The sequence below is a fragment of the Cotesia glomerata genome, linkage group LG8, assembly GCF_020080835.1.
Source record: "Cotesia glomerata isolate CgM1 linkage group LG8, MPM_Cglom_v2.3, whole genome shotgun sequence".
In the NCBI taxonomy this organism is placed as follows: Eukaryota; Metazoa; Arthropoda; class Insecta; order Hymenoptera; family Braconidae; genus Cotesia; species Cotesia glomerata.
In genome coordinates, this window is record NC_058165.1 from 10496357 (window position 1) to 10522688 (window position 26332).

The 26332-nt window shown below is 31.3% G+C and overlaps 1 protein-coding gene across 3 annotated transcripts in view; it reads left to right on the forward strand.

Annotated features, from left to right (window-relative positions):
- LOC123270266 (protein borderless) overlaps positions 1-26332 on the forward strand; it is a 55842-nt gene that overhangs the window by 7209 nt on the left and 22301 nt on the right. The window lies entirely within an intron of this gene.

Below are 26332 nucleotides of genomic sequence, written 5' to 3' on the forward strand. Positions count from 1 at the left end.
ATCTAAAATCAAACTCGAACAATAAACCCAATTGGTTTTCCTGTAATGCTTTAACATCTTATCTCTAGATGCTTGAAAAGCAATTAATAAAGTTTCATCAACAACAGTGCGATTTGCTTTATTGTCTAACTCAAAAATTGTCGAATCAATATCTGAGATAAGTATGTTAAAAGCAACAACAACAATTGGTAGCGTCACGTATTTTTCACCACAAATTGCTTCCGAAACTATTTTGAAATTTTTTAAAAATATACATGTTTGTTCAAGTAATAACCACTCATTTTCATTTAGTCTTAACATACTTATACTTTTATTATTTTCGTGACTCAGCCAGAATAAATTTAAACTATTTTTTAAACTAATTCCTACTTCAATCATATCATGAGTGCTATTCCATCTTGTCTTAACATCCAAAATAGGTTTAATATATTTTGTTTTTGTGATGTTACAAAAATCAATTAATTTATTTTGTAATTGCTCAGACTTTCTTATTTTAATGAAAGTACTGCGCAATTTACAAATAGCGGATGATGGACTGAAATCAATTGAAGTCATTTCAAACAATTCGTTTTCATCTAAAACGTCATGATTGAGTTCTTCATCATTAACATTTTCTACTTTAGAGATTAAACTGTCCAGAATATCACTCTCAGATTTAAGAAAGTCTACTTTTAACATTTTCATAATATCTTGAACACCGATATTCAAAATATGGGCAAAACAACGAAAATGTTGATTGATATGATCAAAAGATTGGTAATTTTCTGCCATCAAAACATTTAATTCACTCATAAATGTAGTGTTTGCCGCTGCATTATCAAGGGTTATTCCTTGAATCTTATTCTCTAACGCGTATTCTTTAATGCATTTAAAAAAAACTTTTGCGATATCTTTTCCGCTATGTCGACCACAAGAAGGTACAAAATCTAAAGCTAAAGATTGTAGCTGCCAATTATCATCGATAAAGTGAATAGTTACGCCGTAATATGACCTGAAGATGTACCTGAAGTTCACCGAAGTCCAGCCATCTACGGTAAATGAAAATTTAGAACAGTTATTATTCAAAATTTCCTTTACTCTCACTCGTTGAATGTGAAAATGCTCCATTACCATTCGCCGAGCACAATTACGTCTGGGGACACTGATGTTGGGATTCAAAATATGAAAAAAATTTTGAGTGTCATCGTCATCGAAAAAACTCAAGGCCAACTTTTTCTTCGCCATCCACTCTACAATTAAAGCCTCATAATTCTTCGATGATAATTTATTCTAAAACATAAAATTCCTTTATGTTTATACAACTCTACTAAAATTTTTGACTAAAAATAGTGAATATAATATGTGGATCATTCCACACCGAATCACGAAATCTTAAAAATTGTACAGTGATAAGTATGTAAATTAAATTTTTTTCCATCAAAAATGTCGCTCTTCAAAGAAAGTCAAAATTTAAATTAAAAGTTAAGAAAAAACGGTGAAAAAAAAATTATTTGGTTCTTATTTTATTTTATTTTTTTTTTTTTTTTCAAAAACTACACTTCTAAACGAAAAAAATAGCCGCCGGCAAAGAGAGGTAACGATAATTAAATCAGAAGTTATGAATTTTTCAAAATTACTATGCCGTTGTTTTTTTACAATTTTTAAAAGTTCATATTTTCGGAGCTTTTGAAAATTAATGGCTCATAATGTCATAATTTAGGGGTAGGCGTCTTTTGAAACGTATAAAAAAAAAAATTTAATTGAATAAAAAAATACAATTTTTAAAATGTGGTAATTTGGCGTTGAATTGTTACCCATATGTATCTGCGAATTAAATTGACATTTTTTACTACAAACCCAAAGCATTTTATGTCGACATGCGTATATAGTATTTTAACACACACTTAAAGAAATTACATTTTACATAATTAATTGAATAGGTTGAAAAAATGTTTCTAATTGTTCACTATTAGAGCGGTTTGAGATTGATGTAAAATTAAATTACCTGTTCAGAAAAAATATCAGTCAATTGTTTTTTGCGCTAATGACACAGATTTTTGAATCGAAGTTGAGTTTCCATAAACTTCTTCATAGGCGTTTGAATGAGCCGTCAGTAAATGCCTCTTCATACCGGTAAAATTGTTATCTTTTCGGCTAATAATTTTTATCTTTTTTGATTTTTCACACACTAAACATATTGCTTTTTTCTCACCTCTAATTGTTTCAAGTTTGAAAAAATTTTCGAATTTTGAAGTTTTTTTTTTTAGGTGGTTGATCAACAGTTTCACTTTCACTTATTTCATCTTCACTTTCATTTGATCTTTGCCTCTTATTTGGGTTATTATCACTAACAATCACACTTGTCGACATTTTACTGTATCTGAAGTCGGAAAATTGTAGATTTTCACTGTTCAAAAGTTTTTGTAAAACTGATGAACAACTCTTTAGAGAATTTCTCTGATCCACATAATGTTGTCAACATGAACAATTTTTCGTCACGCAGTTTAGCATAAATTTTATTTTTACGGAATACTTGAAACATTTTTTTTGCATCTAAGTTTGTTACCAAATACTTGAGTATTTGACCAGTTCTATGATATATACTCCCACAGATGTATATAATAATTGTTCAAATCTTTACTACAAGAGGTACAGGAAAAAACAAAAAATTTCTCCAGATGTCCAAATAGAGACTAAACTTTCAAAACATCGCTATAGAGGCAATAAAAGTTGTCCGTTAAGTACTGAATTAATAATGAGATTAGTTTTTATATTTGTAAATTCTATTTTTCTCGAAAAATAACGTTAATTATCGCAAATTTGTAACAAATATAATAATTAATATTTTTTTGAAATATTATATAGACAAAACATAATAATGATTATAATGGAAACTCTTTATATTTAATTGTTTTATATAGGTGTTGAAAAAGGACGAGTCAAATATAAGAAAAGTTTACTGTATGTCTATAATAAATAAGAGGATCTTCCAGGTAGAAAATTTCGAGTAAAAAAAAACTCCTTTAATAGTACACACATCTATGACTCTCTCGCTTGTAGACACATTCACAAGCGAGAGTACAAGTGAACCAATTGATCTTTTAAAAGGAATCATTCAAATCTAAAATGTAAAAATCTGCAAAAATAAGTAGTTATGATAAGTGATACTGATAAGTAACTATTAGAAGAGAACAAGTTGAAGTAAAAATATGAAAAAATCATACTCAGCTAAGGATACCATGATGTTTTGTATTGACAAACTACGATATAGAATATAAATATTAATACGTATACTTCAAAAATTAGAGTTTCAACTTTGAGTTTTTTTTTTTTAAAGTTACAAAAAACTTTTTCATAGATGGTCTCCAGATTTTATAGTTTGTAAAATTTATTGTTCTCTATGTAGATCTTTTCTAATTTTTCTAATAAAAACTTCATAAAAAAAATTTTACGAGACCAAGAACGAGACTCTCGGGTTGCGCTATATGTGGTCTCGGTATCGCCGAGAATATTTTCAAAAAGGTCTCGTCTCGTCTCGTCTCGCTTTTCCGAGACGAGAACGAGACGAGACGAGAAAATTCTCGCTCTCGTGTGAATCCCTATGTGTGAGTATGTGTATGTGTAAACTTCTCATAACTTCTGATCGGCTTTACCCATTTGATCGTGGTTGGTGCCATTCAAAAGAGCTTGACTAAACTTAGAATTATAATACAATTTAGACCGATTCGGACCAGTAGATTTGGAAAAATCTAAAAAAAACTGCAAAAAAAAATTTTTTCAAATGTGGTTTTTTTGGAATAACTTTTAAACGTTTAACAGGGTAAAATTACCCTGCATCGATAAGTCGCCAGAGATCGATAACTATTCGACTAGCACTGGTGCGCCTCGATCTTCGGGCCTAAAGAGAGAGTAGGAGGGGGTATTTTGGGGGTTATTATATAGGTGAGCCATGCGTTGTGACAGGGAGAAGTAGTGTAACCGCCAGACAGTGTGCTACACAAAATCAAGAGGGACCGATCCCCGGAGTAGTTACCTATCGACAGAAGCCAATAACATCTAGGACTTCAACCTCCAGTAGTGAGTTAGATCTTCGTATATTCAAAAAGGTATCAATAATTACTCTGTGGACCAGGAGTGGACCGCGGGGTTTATACTCGGTTTACTTCTCATTTAATTAATTAATCATTTTGGGTGTTAATTGTTCATTAATAATTTAATTAATAATAATTCAATAATTATTTAATTGCAATTAAATTTTATTCGTTAGTTGCCGTTGAGATTCCTCTAGGGGGGTTTATACCCGAGGACTGCTCAAAGACCTTGCGGTGTTAATTGTCGTGAGAATTTATTTTATTAATTTACTCGATTAATTAATATTAATTTTGAACATCTGAAAAATCGGTTTAGTTACATATATTTTATTTAATAAAGTAAAAACCGAATAATAAAAGCAGCGAGAAATTTTGATTGTCTTCGCACGGATCAGGCAAGCGTCGGTCGCATTTCTACAACGCAGTTAACGTATACCCAAGGTCAAAGATAACTACGCACTAACGAATGCTGGCGTCCATTTTGAGAGCAAATTTCTGGTAATTATTTTATTCGGAAATTATTAAGAACCATTGAATTATTATTAATTAATATTATTTATTACAATGAAATAATTATTTAATATTATGTTATTTATTGAGAATTAATTTATTGAGAGTCGGCGCAATTGAGACTGATTTACACGTGGATAAATTTTCGTTAATTTATTTTATATTGAGATAAATTCTTTAGCAATCAATTATTTAATCGAAAATTCCACGTGGTCATTTTTATATTGAACCTAAGTTCCTGAAATTATTTTGATAATTAAAATTATTATTCTGTTGGAATTATTTATAAAATATTTAATGGCATGGATTAAGTCCAAGAAAGTTAGTTAGAATTTTATAAAGAATATTCTTAAAATTTAATTAATGTTGAGTATTAAACTCGTGATTGAATTGGAATAAATTTAGGCGTAGGTTTTAGTTCAAGATTTTTGGAAATTAAATTATTAGTCGTGAAAATATTTTTGGTTTTAATTGTTAGCTAATGACTGAAATAATTAAGTAAAATTTTAATGTAACAATTTTCTGATATTAAAATTTTGTGATAACTTTTCTAAGTCAAAAAAATTAAGTAAAGTAAAATCAGTGTGTGTGAGACGCGTGGGTTATGTGTGTGTGTGAGTGTTAACAGCTTCCCCTCACATACGAGTCTCTGTGTGAGGTGCTTCGCTGGCTACTTAGTTTAAGTGTTTAGTGTGTAGGTTTACAGCGTCCCCTCGCATACGACAGTCTCTGTGCGAGGTGCTTCGCTGGTTACTTAGAGCGTGAGGGTCCAGTGGACAGCGCGACTTAGTTAGAAACTACAGTATAGACGCTCCATAAGAGGGTACTGTGGTCTTAAGTTGTTATAGTGTATGAGTGAGCGTGCACAGTTGTTAAATAATTTTGTTGTTAATAAATTTGGCCATATACTGTTAATTAAAGATTTATTTATTTCAGATCACCTTCCTCCCTCTCTCTCCCTGTAGATAAGCTCAGCTCTGGTTCCGGTTCCAGGAACCGCGATTACAAATTCTGGTGGCGCCCTTTTATTTATTAATTTTGTTTATTCTGTTGCTTTAATTAATTTAATTTAAGGGGCCAGTTGAGCGGATAATACACCCGTTACAAACGGCTTCACTGATCAATTCCAAAAACTAATCAGATCTTAACATAAAAAAACTACGTCGATCACCACCAAGTCGGTCAAAATCGAATGATTCGTTCGTGAGGTCGTTCAGGAAAAAAAATTTTAAAAAAGTGATTTTTTCGAATTACACTGGAATTTCTGGTCTGATCAATTTGTGTTTTAAAGTATATCATAGAATTTGAAAAACTGTTTAGAATACTGTCAACCGCGTGGAAATCAGTTTATTCATTCAAAAGTAATTGCAGTTTAAAAGTTTTATAATAGTTTTTTATTAAACTCCTATCTGACTTTTGAGCTCAGAACACATGGAGTGAAAAGAATAGATCTTATTCCTATTTTATAATGGTAACCATTACTATGTTGCATAGTAACGAAAATTTTTGTGAGAATTATGTGCAAATTTGCTTATAAAAATCTTAGAAATTGTGATAAAAATATGAACAACCACTCATTCGTTGCGGAATTTAATTCTAAACATAATGATTTTGTTTTTTTATTTTTTTGATGAAAATTTCTCGAAAAAAGTCACGACTCCCGAAACTCTAGCTTCAAAAACAATAATTTTCATTTAATGTTGAAAATAGGGTTCCGCGCGACTTTTGTCACACGGCCGCGCTGATACTAAAATACGGCAGCAGTTGCGCGGAACCTTATTTTCAACATTAAATAAAAATGATTATTTTTGAAGCTAGAGTTCCGGGAGTCGAGACTTTTTTCAGACATTTTCTCCTCTTTAAGGATCTTTTTCTGATTTTCGATATCACCTATAGTTATTGAGTTATTTATAAAAAACTGAGATTTTTTATTTTGTTTATGTTTTTTGGTAATAACAAATTGAAATTTTTATCAAAAAAATAAAAAAACAACATTATTTTCAGAATTTAATTCCGCGACGAATGAGTGGTTGTTCATATTTTTATCACAATTTCTAAGATTTTTATCAGCAAACTTACACAGGATTCTCACAAAAATTTCCGTTACTATGTAACATAGTAATGGTTACCATTCTACATAGGAATAAAATCGATTCTCTTTTCTCTGTGCAGCTAACTTTTTGAGCTCGGAGAGCTCAAAATAACACACAAAATATATTTTTGAGCTCGAAGAGCTCGTAATCGTCATAAGTGCAATTTTAAGCGCTTAGATATCGAATTAGCGGGAAGTTGCAGGGATTTGTTTGCTCGAAGGTGACGATGATCTGTGTCCACTGGAGAACCTGGAGCTGGTCAGCGGAAACTCTGTGGCACCTTGCAACGATGATGATGATGGCTCTGGTGACAGTGATGGCGGGGATGCAGATGATGACGTACCGGTGACTTGATGATGGTGGACATGATAATGATAGCACTGACAAGGATGTTGATGGTGATGGTGATGGTGACAATGACGACGGCACTGACGATGAAAAGGTTGAAGATGGTGGTGATGATGACGGCCTTTCTTTAAGCCCAGAGTAGACAACATACTTCCCCGATGCGGTCAGCATGGCTCCAGGTGCTTTGGGGCCCTCGACTTCGGTCATCATAGTCTGCGGAATTCCCTTGGCCTTCTTTATAGAAGCCGGTTTCCTGTTGACAGTGAACGTACATTGGTATACCCAATTACGAGGCTTATGACAACGGCGGCAGATGTAGGAGGCAAGCACCGACCCACTCTGCTTATACGGCACCTTTAACCACTTTAATGGTGCAAAGTCCGCCGTTGACAGCTCCATCATTTTTTTAATCTTCTCCTCTTCAGTACTCTCCATCTTGGTAAGGTCCACATGTTTTCGAGTGGAGGCAACGAACTTTAACTCCTCAAGTTGTGCTTGGAGTTCAGCTTCCCGGCACTTCCATTCAAGCGTCATCTTCCTCTCCTGTATCTGGCTCTCTGAAATCACTCGTCGCTGTAGAAGAATCTTCGTGTTATGGCGGACGGTATCCTCATCCTTATACTCTTTCTTAGTTTTTGGGTTCACTGCGACAATCTCCTAGTCCCGGTCTTCACGTACACGCATTTGGCGTATGATGTCTGTCTTGACATTCTCTATCGAGATAGACAGTTCGTCGAAATATACAAAGTATAATTTTTCAAAGTTCTTAAACTTGCATACGACAGACATATTGAGCAAAAATAATCAGTATTGAACAATAAATAACAAGATGATTGAATGAGGTAGTCACATTTTTAATAGTTGATAACATATTTAAGCATTAAAGCTGATTTTGTTCTTTAACTAATGGAGAATAAATAAGTCTTATGTATTTTTATTGTATCTCCATTAGTTTATAAATTATAATAATTTTAAGGATGAAAACCAGGTGAGAATGATGAAGTTATAGAGAACGTATATTAAAAAAAAAAAAAAAATTTTTTTTTAATTAAAAAAAACCCTCATGTCTGTTTTTGTGACAGTAAGTACAATGAGAAAAAAATACAAGGTAAAAATTTATTTGCTTATAACAAATTGTTTATAATATAAACAATGAAAAATTAAATAATAGGCATGTTTTTTTTAATCGAAAAGAAAAAACAAATAATGATTTAAAAAAAAATCATTCAGTAATATTAATTAGAAGTGGTACAAAATGATTGTTAATTAACAAATGCATTTTTAAGCAATGAAAAGATTTTTTTAGCGAACGATTTTTTAAAAATATCATTATTTGTATCGAAGATTGAAATTCCATAAAAAAATGAGAAAAACGATTGACCCTGAAGGCCATCCCGGCAACTTCCTCGTAATTCCATAATATGGATATTATCTAGGTGCTTAAAATTGCACTTATGACGTTTTTGAGCTCTTCGAGCTCAAAAGTCTGATAGGAGTTTGATAAAACACTATTTTTTGAATTTTCAAACCGCAATAACTTTAGAATGAATCAACCGATTTTCACGCGGTTAGCGGCATTCGACGCAGTTTTTTAAGCCTTATAAATAATCTTGGTTTTAATTGATCGAACTAGGAATTTCGGAGTGATTCTGAAAAAAAAAAAAAAACACTTTTTTCGATTTTCATTCGTTAACGAAATCTTTCGAACGAATTAACCGATTTTGACCGGATTAGCGGTGATCGACTTGGTTTTTCAAGGTTAAGAGCTGATTAGTTTTTGGAGTTGATCGATAGAGCTTCTGATAACCAAAAAATAAACGAATCATTAATAATATTTAAAAAAAAATTTCTCAAATTTTATAGTTTAAATAATTTTTATTAATAAAGATCAATAAAAAATATAATTAAGTACTGTATAGATAATAAGTAGTCTTTAGTTTTTTATAAAATCAAACAAACATCAATTATTTATGATATGTCTCACCAACTCTTGACTAGCTTTTTGTAATATTTTCAGTACATCATCTTGATGCTCACCCTTTCTTTGGTACCATTTAATAAAATTATTTAACCCACTCAAAGCTTCTATGAAAGTAAGACAATCACCGTCTACGACGGAATCATAGATTGTCCAATTTTGGTCGCATAAGAAATTTCGTCATCCAGTTCTGCTACCATTTCAGGCTTAGCCTCATCCCAACCAACAAGGATATTTTCATCTAACAGAGGTTGCCAGCATTATCATCGGTATCACTCCGGAGTCAGCTGTCAACTTCTTTCACAGAACACATTTTAAATTCTTGAATCCGTTTCATTAGTGTATAGAATGTGTGTAAGAAGGGTTCATTTTTAATTATATTTATTGATGGTATTTCGGTTATTTCACTTGAACTCAACGGAATTAGTTTCTTCCAACAATTTTTGATGTCAACGTTAGTTACTTGACCCAACGCGAGAGCACATAAATTACAGGCGTCTAAGAGATTAAATGATTTTAAAAAATCATTGTCTTCAGATTCTTTATGGCTTTCATCGAGCAAAATTTTTTCCATAAGGTCATTACGATAACATCGTTTAAATTTTTCAATAATTCCTCGATCCAGAGGCTAAATTAATGAAATGACATTTGGAGGCAAAACATCACAGTACAAGATTGACACAATTTATTCAATTCCTCGGCCGGCGGATGACAAGCTGAATTATCCATGATTAAAATAATCTTAGTATCAGGATTATTGTCTAGGTCGTGTTTTTTCTTAATTTCGGGCAAGAAAACATCAGAGTACCAGCTCCTCATCATGTCACAGGTCATCCAAGAATTTTCTTGATGAGTATAATGAATTGGTAAATTTTTTATCCCTTTAAAGTAGCGTGGTTGAGCAGATTCACCAATCATAAGCAAGGGAACTTTATGAGTACTGGACGCATTTGTGCAAACCATTACAGTAACTCGATTTTTCGGTTTTTTTGAAGCCTTCAATTTGAGATTCATTTCTTCCGACTAAAGTTTTATTTGGCATCAATTTTTAATATAAGCCTGTTTCATCGCAATTGTAAATGCAGTCAAGGCTTATTCTTGTCACTTCCCGTAAGTTGTTTATTTTTTCTTTAAAATTTTCACTGCCTTTGAGATTCGCAGACAACTTTTCACCGTGAATATTTTCATTTTTTAATCCATATCTCTTTTTAAATCTGTCAAGCCATCCATCGCTAGCTACAAAATTTTTTTTCCCATTTAAACACTTATTGAATGATAAAGCTTGTTTTTGCAAAATTTTGCTAGAAACAGGACGACCCATGCTACGATGCTGAATGAACCACTTCATGAGCTTTTGGTCCAAACGATTTTTCTCTTGTTTCTTGCAACGTTTTTTATGAATATCCCCATCACAGTTTTTCAAAACTTCTTTGGCTTTTTCGATATTAGAGTTTTTTTTTTATCCACGAAATAGCTTGTTTCGACACTATAAATTCATCAGCTAATGATTTAGCTGTTTTCCCAGCGTTTAATCGTTGAACAATATTAAAACACTGTTCTATTGACAAATTGTTTCGCTTTGCCTGTAAATACAAAATTTTTACATTAGATACAAGACGAATTCAAAAAAATTAGGAAAACGGTAGACCCTGAAGACCATCCCTGCAACTTCTCGCTAATTCCATACCTAGGTGCTTAAAATTGCACTAATGATGTTTTTGAGCTCAATAATACAATTTATGTGCTATTTTGAGCTCTCCGAGCTCAAAGAGATAGCTTTTCTATATTTTTGAGCTCTTCGAGCTCAAAAGTCTGATAGAAGTTTCTTAGAACAATATTTTTTGAATTTTTAAACCGAGATTACTTTTGAATGAATTGATTTTCACGCAGTTGAGGACATTCGACGCCGTTTTTTCAACCTCATGAAGAATCTTTGAGTTTGAATTGATCAAACTAGGAATTTCGGAGTAATTCCGAAAAAATACTTTCTTCGGTTTTCTTTCGTTCACGATATCTCTCGAACGAATCGGCCGATTTTGACTGGATTAGCGGCGATCGACGGGGTTTTTCAAGGTTAAGGGTGGATTAGTTTTTGGAGTTGATCGATAAAGCCGTTTAAAAGTTATTCCAAAAAAACCACTTTTAAAAAAATTTTTTTTCTTAGTTTTTTTGAGATTTTTCGAAATTTCTCAAAATCTATCGGTTCGAATCAGTTCAAATTCACAGGAAATCTTAGCTTGAGAGAACTTTTTAGAACGCCGTTTGGTAGGTTCCGATCGGTTAAGTCTTTCAAAAGTTATAAGCGAGTCACATACTCACACACACACACACACACACACACTGTTGTCGCTTTTCGTTGCTATGGTGACCACTTTGGCAACGGTTACCATGGCAATGGTTATCATAGCAACGGTTACTGTAGCAATGTTTACCATAGCAACGATTAAATATTAATGAGTAAAATTTGTAAAAATATTGATTAATTAAATTGTCGATGATAAGCATTTTGATAGAAGCGGCCCCCCCCCCCTTCTCCTATATACAGGGTGTCCCAAAAGTCACGGACGCCATTGTAGCATCTGATGAAAAAAATAATTCTGAGACGAAAAGTCCTTAGCTACCCGAGTCGAAATTTAGAGCCTATATAGAACCCTTTAGTCCGAAATAGATCCGACTGAGAGCCCTATAGTCCCATAGCTCTGATTTTGAACCCACAGATCCGAACATTCACCGAGAGGTCCGATTTTGAACCCTCAAGTCCGTCAATATTAGCCTCTTCATAAATTTTTATTAACTACAATTAAATTATTCATGACATAAAAAATTAAAAATTAAAAATAAAAAAGTAAAATAATATGAATTAACCCATGTACACAGAAAGAAAAATTTCTTGACTGGAGAACAAAATTCTTGGCTCAAGAAAATTTTCGGGTGCCTGAAGGAAGGCCGAAGTTGTGTTGGCCGAAGTAAAAATTTTTCTTGAAATTTTATTCTTGGTAGAAGTCATTTGTTCTTAATTCAAATTATCATAAATACTTGTTACAATAAGTTTTTGTATTTGATCAAGATTTTTAGATACTTTAGGGAAGCAGCGCCACTTACTTCAGCTGAGAAAAAAATTTTCTCACCTTCAGAAAATTTTTCTCTTGAATATTTGATACCCATTTTATATTATTTTAGCGTGCAATTATACATATTAAATGGAAAAAATGATGAAATATTATTTGATCTTCCCATTTGACATGTTAATCAATAAAAATGTAAATGAAAAATTACTTCTATCTTTATATTTCATTTTTGAAGTAAGAGAGAAATTTTCTCAAGACTAGAAAATTTACTTCTATCAAGAACTAAATTTTTTGGAGCAAGAGGCCGAATTTTCTTAAAATAACAAGATTTTCTTGACTTAAATAAATTTTCTTAGATCAAGATACGTATTTCTTAAAGCAAGACATTGAATTTTGTTGGAATAAGTGAAATTTCTAGTGTTAAAAAATAATTTTTTTTTTCGTTTAAGAAAATAATTAGGAAGAAAAATATTTTTTTGGCTCAAGTGAACCTTTTTTTCTATGTAGGAGTCCCCAGAGTTGAACGACGGGGCCAAGACTGAACAACTCAGTCTCGGCCGTTCTTTTGGTGAACCAGACTTGAACCAAGACTGGGTCATCTAGCTCTGGCTATTTAATGGTGTGCTAGGCTTAGGTCAAGACTGAATAACTTAGCCTTGGCCATTCAATGGAAAATCTAAAGTTAATTAATAATTAAGTAAGAGAAGGGGGAGGGGGCAAAACGGACCTATTAAGACAAAAATGTGAAATCCTTAATGTTTTTCTCTGATTTTACGTTTTTTTTAGTCCTTTGCCAAGTATTTGACATTAATTTGATCTGTTTATTGAAAATAAAAAATTGAAAATGTGGGGCAAAATGGGCCACCTTCAGAAAATATTATCATATGAGTTTTTCAACTTGTCTTACTTTTTTTGGCCTTTTACTGAGTTTATGGTATTAATTTTTTTTGTGTCTATCGAAATTAAAAAATTGAGAAAAGTGAGAAATCTCAAAAAAATTAAAAAAAAAAATTTTTCAAATGTGGTTTTGTTGGAATAACTTTTAAACGGATTTACCGATCGATTCTAAAAACTTATCAGCTCTTAATCAAAAAACCACGTTGATCGCAGCCAGCCCGGTCCAAATCAGTTGATTCGTTAGTTAGTTATTGTTGTCGAAAGAAAACCAAAAAAAGTATTTTTTCGGAATTACTTAGAAATTCCTAGTTTGATCAATTTAAACTGAAAGATTCTTTGTGAGGCTTCAAAAACTGCGTCGAATGCCGCCAACCGTGTAGAAATCGGTTCATTCATTCAAAAGTTATTGCAGTTTAAAAATTCAAAAAATAGTGTTTTATTACACTTCTATCAGATTTTTGAGCTGGGAGAACTCAAAATGACACGAAAATTACATTTATTAAAAATTGATTTTTCTATCAATTATTTAATTAAAATTTCCATCAATAATTAAAAAATTAAATTTATTAACTAAAAAAATTTTTCTTCTTGATCTGAAGAGAAAATTCTTCAACTAAGAAATTTATATTGGTTTAAGTGAATTTTATTTGATTCAAGAATTTTTCGTCTTGATTCAACACAATGAATTTTTTTAAAATTATTGTAAAAATTTATTGTTTAACGAATATTTGTTAGCAAATGCTAAAATTTAAAATTTATTATTCAACCAAAACAATTACATATCGTCAAAATTGATATGGTCTTTAAAAAATTTTAAATTTAATAATTTACAGTTAAATTTTTAATATTGATAATTTTAAATATTAAAATTTATAATAAAATATTGAAAATCCACAGAATGGTGTACAAATTCTAGAGTAATATAAGGACTTGACTTTTGCATTGTTTTTAATTAATAACCATGTGTAAAAAATAGTTAATTTTCATCAAAACACAATATTAAATAACATAAATTATTAAACCGTCACACTTCATCATTATATAGATTTAGCTTATAAGAATGATGAGATGCGTAGCAGCTCATCGGTCGTATAGTGTAGGGGTTAGGTATCGGTCTAGCAAGCGCGCAGCTCGGGTTCGAATCTCGGATAGGGCGGATGCGATTTTCACTTTATTTCTATGATTAGCGAAAGTTAGGTTTAAATAAGAGTCAAACAGTCTGAATTTGCGTTAGCCTCTACATTTAAAATCAAATAGAAAAAAAAATGATGCTTAAAAAATTAATTTTTTTATTATTTCTTATGGAATAGCATGAGGCAGACTTGAAAATTGACTAAGGCACAGTCCTGGTAACCAGGCATGGGTCAGTCGTGGCAACTAAGAGAAATAAAAATTAATTAATAAAAAAATAATAATAAAAGAGGACTCAGGGGTTCAAAATCGGATCTAATTTTTATTTTCATCAGGTCCGATTTTGAGCCCTAAAGCGCCGAAAACGGAAATTTGTAGCGCTTGTGGGACCAAAACCGGACCTACTTAAACATGGAAACAGGCTCTAGTTTGAGCCCCTAAGTCAGAAATAGATCCGATTTTAGAAGGTTCTAAATGGGCTCTAAATTTCGACTCGGGTATATTTTTTAATTAACCGTATAGATAATTAATTATTAATTAAAAATAACGTCTCTTTATTTGTTAGAGAGAGAGCGCCAGTGTCCAGTAAAGTATGTGCCAAACAAAGACACAACTAACTAAGGTAAAAGCTCCAATATATGATCATGTACCAGTATATGATAACTCCATGTATTTGTATACCTATATTTGTGAATATAGATATACAAATACATGGAGTGATCATATACTGGTACGTGATCATCTATTGGGGCTTTTACCTTATATGACTAACTAGTTTCTATAGCTAACGTAGTCATACATATTTACTTACACATTCACACGTGCAAGCGTCTTCGTTGGAACGCACTTGACTTGACACTAGTGCTCTCTCTCTCTAACGCATAAAAGGACGTTATTTTAATTAATAATTAATTATCTATGCGTCTGATTAAAAAATGGCTAAGGACTTTTCTTCTCAGAATTATTTTGTTTATCAGATGCTACAATGGCGTCCGTTACTTCTGGGACACTCTGTATATAGATTATTCAATGGTTGCTTTACGGATATAAAATTTTATAAGAAAATTATTTCTTCACTTGATCCTAAAAATATTTTCATCCAAATTTAAAATTATTCAATAAACTTACTCATTTCATATATAATAGTAATGCTTACCCATAAGGTTTACACGTTAATTTTTTGATTCATTCTGAAGATGTCATATGCCAAATGTTGTCCGCTCTTTCTTTTTTACATATAAAACCTCAACAATTTATAACATCTTTTAGGCTATTACGAAAAATGCACAAAGACTTGGAGCAATACAACGATCATCAAAAACAAAGCCTGCTACTACTACTTCAATAGATTTGGAAATTGAAGAAATTTTACGCCAGCTGATGGCTTTAGCATTTTTACCCGGCAAAGATATTCCTAATGCACTCATTACTATTTTGGAAAGGATAAAAAACTTTGAAGTTTTTCAAAAAATGAAGATATTTTCAAATTATTATATAAAACAATGGATAAAAATGCGGAAGCCTGAAGAATGGTCCCAATTCACTAACATCAGAAGAACCAACAACGCAACAGAGTTATGGAATCGAGACTTAAACTGTGCTTTCGCCAAACGTTCTTTTATTTGGACCTTCACAAGTATTGTTATAATTTGTAATGACATTTTATTCAAAGTAATTAGTAGAACAGTTCACTTTGTATAGGCCGTAGCTCCAACTTTTACCTAATTTCAAACGCAAAGTACATAAAACTTGATTTGAGACTATTTATTTTAAATATTTTTTAAAAGATTCACCCTTTAGGTCATCTCTGTAACTTCTTACTAATTTCGATTGCAAAACGGTAAAATTTCTACTTATTACGACGTTTTTAAGGTCCTCAAACTCAAAAATCCGAACTTTGTGCTAATTGAAGCTCTATGAGCTCAAATAGACATATAATTTATACTTTTAAGCTCGAAGAGCTCGAAAGTTGAATAAACAAATTAGTAAAATTGTTCAACTAACAGGCCATCCCTATAACTTCTTGTTAATTCTATTCCTAAATGCTCCAAATTTCGCTTATTACATTGTTTATGAGCTCTTCAAGCTTAAAAAGATGTTTTTTTAAATTTTGAACTCTCTGAGTTTTAAGAGACAACTGTTCTATGCTTTTGTCCTCTTCAAGCTCAGAAGTTTGATGAACGTTTAAAGAAACATAAATTTTTACTTTTCAATCTGTTATAACTTTTGAATAAGTAAAACCGATTTTTACGCGGTTGGCCGCAGTTGACGCTATTTTTTGAGTTCTATAAAGAATTTCAAACTGCAAATGGATCAGATAAAAAACTATTGAGTTTTTTTTTATAAAAATCAATTTTATCAATTTTTTTTCGTTCACGATATTTCAAGAATTAGTCAACCGATTTTGATCGACCCGGCAGTGATCGACGTGGTTTCTTGACGTTAAGAGCTGATGATTTTTTGAAATCGATCGTTAAAACCGTTTAAAAGATTCCAAAAAAAAAAAAAACTCTTTTTTTGTCAGAATTTTTATTTATGGAAGATCTCGAAATATATCAGTAAAAAGAGTAATAGGTTATAGTTTAATGTGCTAATAAAAATGCAAGTTTCATATTTCAGTGCTTGAAACGCTCAAAATATCTTATAAGCGAAATGTACAACGTTTTGAGTTAAAAATTAGCGATTAATTACAGAGGTAGTCTATATACTCGTAAGATTAATAAATTTCTTAATTTTGATATACAACGCTTTTCTTGTAATAACTACTTTTCAATTTATTGTCAATTTTGGCAGATAAATTATTGAAGGATCAGAACAAGGCGTACAGAAAGTAGGAAGCGGTGATTGCTAGTTTTATTAAAAATAAATTGTAGAAAAAAAGTATTTTTAAAATATTTTCACTCGTAATCTTTTTAAATTTCTAAGTATAGAATTTTTTTAATAAAATTTTTTCACAATAATTTAATTGTTATAAAAATTGAAAAAATTGACAGATGTCTGTTAATTTTGGAATCATTTATTTTAAATATATTTTCAATATATTTTAAATAAGATTTATTTAAAATAAATTCAATATTTCAACTTACCTTGCAATCTTCTACATTAGTTGGCATTTTTAATATTGATATAATTCTATGTAAATTTTAAGGTTAGGTTGAGATAGTTGTTTACATACTGTTTTTGTACACTACACAGTTGATCGCGCAGACCTGCGCATGAGAGACGTAAGTGTTGCAATAGTGGGGACGTTAGAACGAGTCAAATATAGAGGGATTTTACTGCAGAAAATATTCTTTTTTTGAATATTTCTTTAAATTTGGAAAATCTTAACTATTTTTTGAGATATTTGGAAAAAACTACAACCTTTCTTTTTTTTTTTTTTTAATTATTTGTTAATAATTTTTACAAGCCGAACTTAATCTTTTTGTTGAGTAGACTATACGACAAGAGATAAGACTGTCTGGTAGAAGGGTTTTTAAAAATTTACCGTAATTCATATACAATGAATTTAAAAGTCCCGTCATGAATCGGATAATTTGAACTAATTGCTTATTGTGTACCTGGCGCAGTGACGCCTAAAATGCCTGTCTCGTTTAAATGGCACTTAATGGCCTAAAGTTAAAAATTTCACATCCAATTTTCACGAATAACGCATTGATTTTTCCGAAATTTTTTCAGAGTTAGAAATAAAAAATAAAACACAATGTACATTACACACGTTTAAATAGAGCAAGAAATCTTGTAAAAGTAATATCTTGGCTCATGAATTTCTTGTTTTGAAACTTGAAACTTTTGAAACTAAAAAAATTAAGGCATGTTGTTGAAAAAAAGTAATTCATTTGCAATTAAAATTATCCATTAATAAAATTAAACCTTATTGATTTTTACAATCAAATTAAAAAAAAATAAAGCTTAAAAAATAAATTCCTGACACAATTGCAGCCCTCTCTCCTTTGTCAATTTACGTTACCAAAATATTACTGAAGTGTGAAATTGCTGATCAAATAGATTGCCCGGAAAACCGCTGTTTATCACAGAGTTTCAGGACAAATAATTTCGATAACCAGCAACCAGTTCCACAAGCATGAAATCAATGATCAAGCAATCTTAGCTCCAAATGAATCACCTTATCAAAATGCTATTGTACTTAACTTCTCTCTGATTGAATCATATAATTTCAAAACTTAAACTACATCTAAACCCCAAAAACTCTTAAGAAAATCAAGCTTAGAAGATTAATTAGCACTTATACCCCCAAGCCCTGTAACGAAACACAATCTCCAATCTCCAAGTACTTTCCTTTCACCACCCGGAATAATGACTCAAAACCCCCTGTATTGCAAGTATATGTAATGCTCATCAAGTATTAAAGCGCGCTCGTTACCTTCCGCTTTGATAGCTCCTCTCCAACAGCCTGGGTTCAAAGCGAGACATTTAATGAAAAATTTTCCTTTATGCTCCACCAGAAAAGATGCTTCACTCATCACTCATAACCATAACAGAAAATAAAAGTTACTGAAAAATGTAGCAAACTCACCAGCGTCTTAATGCCGAAAGTTGTCCGGGAACTTAATATCCGTGGATCGTTAATAGAGCGGTGTTTTCTCTTTTCGTGAAAAAGCTCGTTAGTAAACTCTCATTTTTCGCTGCTTTTTTTTATATAAATAAGGAAATTTTTAACTCATTCTTTTTGTTAAATTGAAGATGCATATTTAATAAACACCTTCTGAAATTTCTTTAAAAAAATATTTAAAACTCAGCCATTGCAACGTCTCGTCCGGAGACCCTTCCGAAAAAAAGGTGCTTTCTCGGTGACAGCATAACTCATGACAGGATCATGTGAAATCAAAAAAACAAATTGGGTCTTTCACTTAATACTTAAAACTAGAATCTGGACGTTGGAAAAAAATTGAAATTTGGATTTTTGGTGGTTTAAAAAAAAATTCAAATTTCGCTTAAATTTGCACCACATTTTAATCTTTTAAAATTAGTTTCGATTTGAAAAAAAAAAATCCTTTGTCCAAGTTCTTGTTAATGGTATCTGGAAGACTCATGCTAAATTTTGTCTAGGTCGGTTCCCGAGTCGAAATTTTTTTTCGCTTAAAACCCATTTTAACCTGGGATAGTCTAATTCAGGGTGAAACAGAATGAAATAGGTTTTAAGAAATAAGGAACTGCATTGATACTAAACCCCGTTTCACTCTGGTAACGTCTACTTAAGTCCGTTTTCAGACGAGTTAGGTTGAAGAAGGTTCTTAATAAAACTCTGTTTCACTCTTTTAGCGCCTAGCTGGGATTGCACGATGTATACGATTTTTTGTTTCTCAGACGAAAAAGTGTCAGGCAGGGTTTTATTAAAACCTATTTCAACCTAGTTCAACCTTAATAGCCTAAACTGGTTATATTCATAGTAAAAAAAAAGAAAAAATTATCATTTAACTGTTGGTTACTTCATGTTATTATTTGCATGACTGTTAAGGTAATGATAACTATTAGTAATGATAATTTATAATTATACAAGAATAATGATATCGAAATGAAGACAGAAGAAACGACAAAGAAAACACAAATTTCCGTTGAAAAAAACTCAGCTTTACTGGGATTCGAAATCGAGACCTCACGATTACGAAGCAAGACTGGATCCCCTCTGCTACTCGAAGACTAGTCATACAGTAGAAATATTTGTTTCCATTTAAGCTACAACTGACAAAATTAAAATTAACTCATGTGATTAAATATTATTATTATTTCTTATGTCATGGTAAATATTACTGTGATTATTATTATTAATTTTACAACGTTGCTTACAAAGTGCTTAAAAAATTTAATCGCGAAAATTGCCTAAATTTTTAACTTCCCGCTAAGAAAATTGAAAATTTTCAAAAGTTGGGAAGTTATTGGTTTTACCCCGTTTTTCGAAAATCAAGTTTTCAACGGATATTGACGTTTTGAGGTCCTAGGAAGCTTCCCCGATTGTTTCCGAGATGGTGTCCGTTTGTCTGTATGTATGTCTGTAAGTATGTATGTAAGTATGTATGTGTGTGTATGTGTGTATCGCGATTGGCGTCATTCAAAAGGGCTTGACCAAACTTAGATTTTGAATATAATTGGGACCGATTCGAACCGGTAGATCTTGAGAAATTTAAAAAAAACTACAAAAAAAAATTTTTTCAAATGTGTTTTTTTTTTTAATAACTTTGAAACGGCTTCACCGATCGATTTTAAAAACTATTCAGCTCTTAACATTAAAAAATCACGTCGATCGCCGCCAACCCGGTCAAAATCGGTTAATTCGTTCGTGAGTTATCGTTGTCGAAAGAAAACCGAAAAAAATGTTTTTTTGGAATTACTTCGAAATTTTTCGTTTAATCAATTTAAACTCAAAGATCCTTTATGGGGCTTCAAAAGCTGCGACACAAAAATTATATTTTTGAGCTCTTTGAGTTCAAAATGTGAAAAACTGTGCTATTTGTTCATTCTTTAAATTTTTAATTTGGCAAACTATTCTTTTTAGCAATTAGGTCAAATTTTTAAGTAGAAAAACTTGATCTTTCGTATATTTTTAAATTATTCTTGCACAAACCATAATTTTTTATTTAAAGCACGAAAAGCATATACACATGAATAGTTAAATAGTTAAAATATCTGAAAATTATTTCGAAAAAATTCTGGAAGAAATTATTTTTGAAATTTTTATAAGGTATAATTTTGTAACATATCGTTCGATTTTGATTTTTAAAACGGTATTCAAAGTAGTTTTTAGAGTAGTAATGAAAAAAAAATTTGTAAATACGGGTTTATGTTGAAAGGTTAAAGAAGCCCGGTAATTATTTTCGAAAAATATCAAAAAAAAATTTTTGTAAATTTTCAACCAGCTGTAACTTTTGGACGCGTCGATCGATTTTAATTTTCCAAATGGTTTTCAACACAGTTTTTAAAGCGAAAAAAGTGGATGTCCGGGCAAATATCGTTTGGTTAAGAAATTTAAATTTTATGTCGAAAAAATACTGAGAAAAAAAATTTTGTGAATTTTTAAACAAATATAATTTTTGAACGCGTCGTTCGATTTTAATTTTTAAAAAAGCATTCGACGCAGTTTATTAAGCATAAAAAATTTATAAATGGTTTTGTTGTGATTTTTTCGCACGTTTTACTGTAATACATTTTCAAAATATTGATAATAATTTTTATTACTCTTATTTATTTTGAAAAATGTATAAAGTTTTAATCTCTGTTTCACCCTAGGAAGCCTACGCGATAAAATTCTCATTAAACCCGAGCTCACTCTTCTACGACCTGAATTTAGACGAATAAAGTTTAAACAGAGTTTTAAAATTTGAACTAAACCCCAACTCAATACTCCTCACCCTGATGCAAGACGAGTTAGGTTGAAACAGAATCTTAAAATTTAAACTAAACCCCAACTCCTCACCCTGATATAAGGCGAGTTAGGTTGAAAAAGGTTCTTAAATTAGAGCGGCATATGTCTACATCAAAGAAATCAGGCTCTACTAGGTTGAACTGGGGTTTTAAAATTTTGACTCGAGTTTAGTAATTTTCGAGAAATCTTTACAACCGGATTTGAAAATAGCAGTTCGAGAAAAACGCGTTTAAAGTTTTGAGTTTTGAACGGTTAAAGGCGAACTGTCCTTGAGAGCTGAACTTTCCGAGGCTCTATCTCCTCAACCCTTACTCCGATCGACTTGAAAATTTAGGACAATATTCTAGACATGTTGAAGATATTAATAAGATAAAAAAAAACCTTATTTCTTGAAGCTGCTAAATCCATGTAACCCTTTAATTAAAGATTATAGCGAAACAAATTTTTCCAACAGTGTAGGAAATAATAAATAGTTTTATTTTAATAAATAGGTGGCGAGAAGTAGTTTAAAGTTTTCTGAATAGAGTATAGGGGAGCCCGGGGCACGAAGGCCCCCCGGGGCACGAAGGCCCCCCGGGGCACGAAGGCCCCCCTAAAAAATTAGGTAAAAAAATTTTTTTTTATTTTTCGTCAAGTTATGACCTCTACAATGTTTTTATCATATTTTAGCCCAATATGTCATATTTGGGGTAAAATGGACCACTCGAAAAAAAAAAAAAATTTAACGGAAAAAAAAAAATTTTTTTTATTTTCCGTGAAGTTATGAAGTTATGACCTCTATAATGTTTTTATCACATTTTAGGTCAATATGTGATATGTGGGGCAAGTTGGACCACTCAAAAAAAAAAAATTGTAATAAAAAAATTATTTTTTTTTTTATTCTCCGTGAAATTATGACCTCTACAATGTGTTTGTCACATTTTAGGCCAAGATGTGATATGTGGGGCACAATGGACTACTCGAAAAAAAAAATTGTTTTTTTTTTTCGAATTATAATGAATTTAAAGTATTCATTCTCTTAGGCCTTTTCAGATCAATGGTATTTATCTTAAGTAAAATGAATTAGAAAAAATTTAATAAAAAATTGAATCATATGGCTTATAAAATGTTAAAAACACAGTTTTTCGAAATTAAAACAATAATTATATTATTATTATTATTCATTTAAAAGTAATTAACAGCTTAACAATATAATTTATAATAACTTTTTTAAAACGTTAACAAAAATTCAACTTAGAATAAAACATGAAATATAAATTTTCTATTATAATAAAATAACATCGAGATAATTTAATATATACAATTATTCACAATGATCACAGACATATTCGTCGGAATAATCGTTGTCAATGCCTGCGCAAGAGTCATGAGACCATTTATTGCAATTTTTACACTGAATCCATGACTCTGTGGATTCAGAGTAAAGTCCATTGCAATAAAGGCAATGGCAATCGTCAATTTTATGTTTTAAACATTTTTGTTTCAAATTCTTTGGATTTGATTTAATTATTTTTTTTTTTGTTTTACTGAGGTCTTTTTTTTTCTTCTCTTCAATTTTATTTTTTTTTTCTTCAATTTTATTTTGTTTTTCTTCAATTTTTTTTTTTCTTCGAGTTCTTGGCGATACTCAAGACTCGTTAGAATTGCGGTTTTTCCTCGACGACGCTTACTGGGAGGAGAATCTTTTGATTTTGATGGTAATGGCTTCAAATCATACGGTGATACATTGAACTTCGCAGTTCCTTTTTTATTTCTCACATTGGACAATTCTGAAAACAAAAAAATAGATTGTAGTATAGTATCATTTAAAAAGTTAAAAAAAAACAAAAGTAATTTTATTATTATATTATGGTTTAACAATCTTATATTATACGTTACCTTCTTCATCCGAAGTGCTGGAGTAATCCACTAATCCATGTTGAATGGGAGCAGAAGAAAACTTTGAAATTGGCCGATTGCTGACGGTATTCTTAGAGTGAAACTCATCAACTGACTCTTCATCTGAGCTTGAATCAATGACTCGTGGTCTAAAGAAACCAACTCGGGGTCTTAAGCCTGGTGCGCCAGTAGAAGTGGATGCAATTGGTTCTTCAGTTGATGTTTGTTGAAGTTGAATGTCATCTGACTTCATCAAATCACTCAAACTTTGGGTTAGTTTTTCCAAGGATGGTTCATTGGGTTTCATTGCCTCCAGTGATTTATCAAAGTTATCTGATGTTGTTGGTTTATTACTATTTGTAACATCAGCGGCAACAAAATCATTGACTTGAAAAACATTTGGATTTAAGGGATAAATCCCAGTCTTCCGAAAACCATTGATTATTGTCTCAGGTTTTGCTGCTACCTGTAGAGCATTACAGAACAGCTTTGGGATGATTTCAGGGGTAACAACTCTACCGGGATGGGATGTTAACCAGTTCTTCACCTCCTTTGCATAGCAAGACGATACTGGCTTCATCAAACTAACGTCCAGTGGCTGTAATCTGTGCGTACAATGAGGAGGCAAACAAAGAATTATGACATGATGATCACGAGCGTAATCAATCATGTCTAAATTATTTGTATGAGTTGTATGCCCATCCAATATTAAAAGAACTGGGTCATCAGTAGTGGGTTTGACCTTATCGACAAACCACTTGAACCAATCGAAGAATAAGTCATTTTGCATCCACCCACTAGCGTGACAAAGTCCCCAACTTCCTGGCAGAGTATCATTTAATAAGCTTGCTTTCATACGCTTACGTGGAAAGATAAATAACGGTGGCAAAAATTCACCTGAAGCAGATACACAGAGTTCTGCCGTGACATTTTTCCCGCGCTCAGCTGACGTCAAAATCCCCACTTGTTTTTTCTCTTTTTCAGCAATGATATTGCCGTGTGTTTTCGGAACGCTGCTGACACCAGTTTCATCTACATTATAAATACGTTGAGGTTTCAGTTTTTACTTATTTATGATTTGCTTCAATAATGAGAAAAAGTTTTCAACGACAATTTGATTAAATCCTGCTGCACGGGCCGCTGAGGTGCTTTCTGGTTTTCAGAAGGACAAAGTTGGATTTCGTTCTAAAAATCCTTTCAACCAATCTTCACCAGCTATATTGTTTTTGAACGGATGCCTGATCTCATTCATTTCAGCGAGCTGATAAGCAAGAACTCGTGCCTCAAAACTAGACAATCCAAATAGTCTAGCTTCACAGTCTTTTAAATAATTTACTAATTCCAGTTCTTGGACTTGATTGAAAACTGAACTTATTTTCCTGGGTAATTCTAAAATTAAAAAAATTACATTTAAATTAAAAAAAAAAATTATTGCTAAATTAATAACTTTAGAATCATTTAGTTTCACGGTAATCTGGCTTTTTTTTAATCAATGAATTTTTTTTTAATCAATAAATTTTTTTTTAATCAATAAATTTTTTGTTTAATCAATAAATTTTTTTTTTAATCAATAAATTTTTTTTTAATCGATAAATTTTTTTTTAATCAATGATTTTTTTTTTAATCAACAAATTGACTTTTTTGAAAATTTTTTGTTTTAAAATTATTCTATTTTAGACGAACTAAGAGGAAAAAATATCTGACAATTCGAAAAAAATTTGGTCATGTTAATTTTACACCCCGAAGTTTGATGACCGTGAAACTAAACAAATACCAATAGCTTTTTATTACCTTTCGACAATGCATACTCTATATCATTAGTTAGTTTGAAACAATGAACTCGTCGCCTGAGTGTGGATCTTGGCACTCCAAAAGTTTCGGATGCCATCGTATATCCCATTTCTTGGTTGACTACAGAGTCAACAGCTTTTGCCATTGCCAGTTCTTCCCATGGCATACGAGTATCTTTATTTACATACTTACGCACCATCTCAAATTAATTTTTTAATGACAGAATAAATAAAAAACTCCAAATATTAAAGTTATTATTACTATCAAGTTATTGCCGCCACCTCCGAATGAAATCACATGATTCACATCTCAATACTTTTTTTCAACGTTCACAGCGCCACTTGGTGAAATCGTTAACTATCACTATGCCTACTGTCGGTATACTGAATAAAATGCGGCAAATTCAAATTTAAATTCAAATCAGTCAAAATTTTGCAAAACATCAAAAAAAATTTTTTTTTTTTTTGGGGCACGACGGCCCCCCTCCCCAAAAAAAGGATAAAAAAAATTTTTTTTTTATAATTTTTTGGGGAGGGGGCCGTCGTGCCCCAGAAAAAAAAAAATTGTTTTTTGATTTTTTGCAAAATTTTGACTGATTCTTCCGAAGTAGATAGAAAATAAATGAATTTGATGGTTAAAAGCCACAAATGGAAAAAAAAAGCTTAAGGGGGCCGTCGTGCCCCGGGCTCCCCTACAGTAAAAAATATTGTGTTAAATCAAAACAATTTCTGTGTTAAATACGGTCAACACAAAATTTGTGTTATTTTAACACAAAATATTTCTAACACAAACCGTATTGAACACAAATACACAATATTTCTTACTGTGCATTCAATAGTTAAATTTAGTACTTCTTCCACTTGATATATTTTTGAACATTTAACACGTTGATTTGATGCAAAAGATTTATAAATCTTACTGTCTACTATTTTTAACAATATTAATATGTCTAAATAGTATAGAATTTGAAGATCAATCTTCAGGTTATCTGATCAAAGATTTAATCTCCTTTTAAAAATTAACATTTAATTTCAAAACTGGAGTAGAGAATTGGATTTAATTAAACAATTTTTTTTCCTAAAGCGATTGCAAGAGAATCGTAGTAAGAAAAATAATACTAACAATAATTTATGTTTTACTAGCTATAAATATATTCTTCCTGAACTTAAATTCCTTATTCGTTCTGT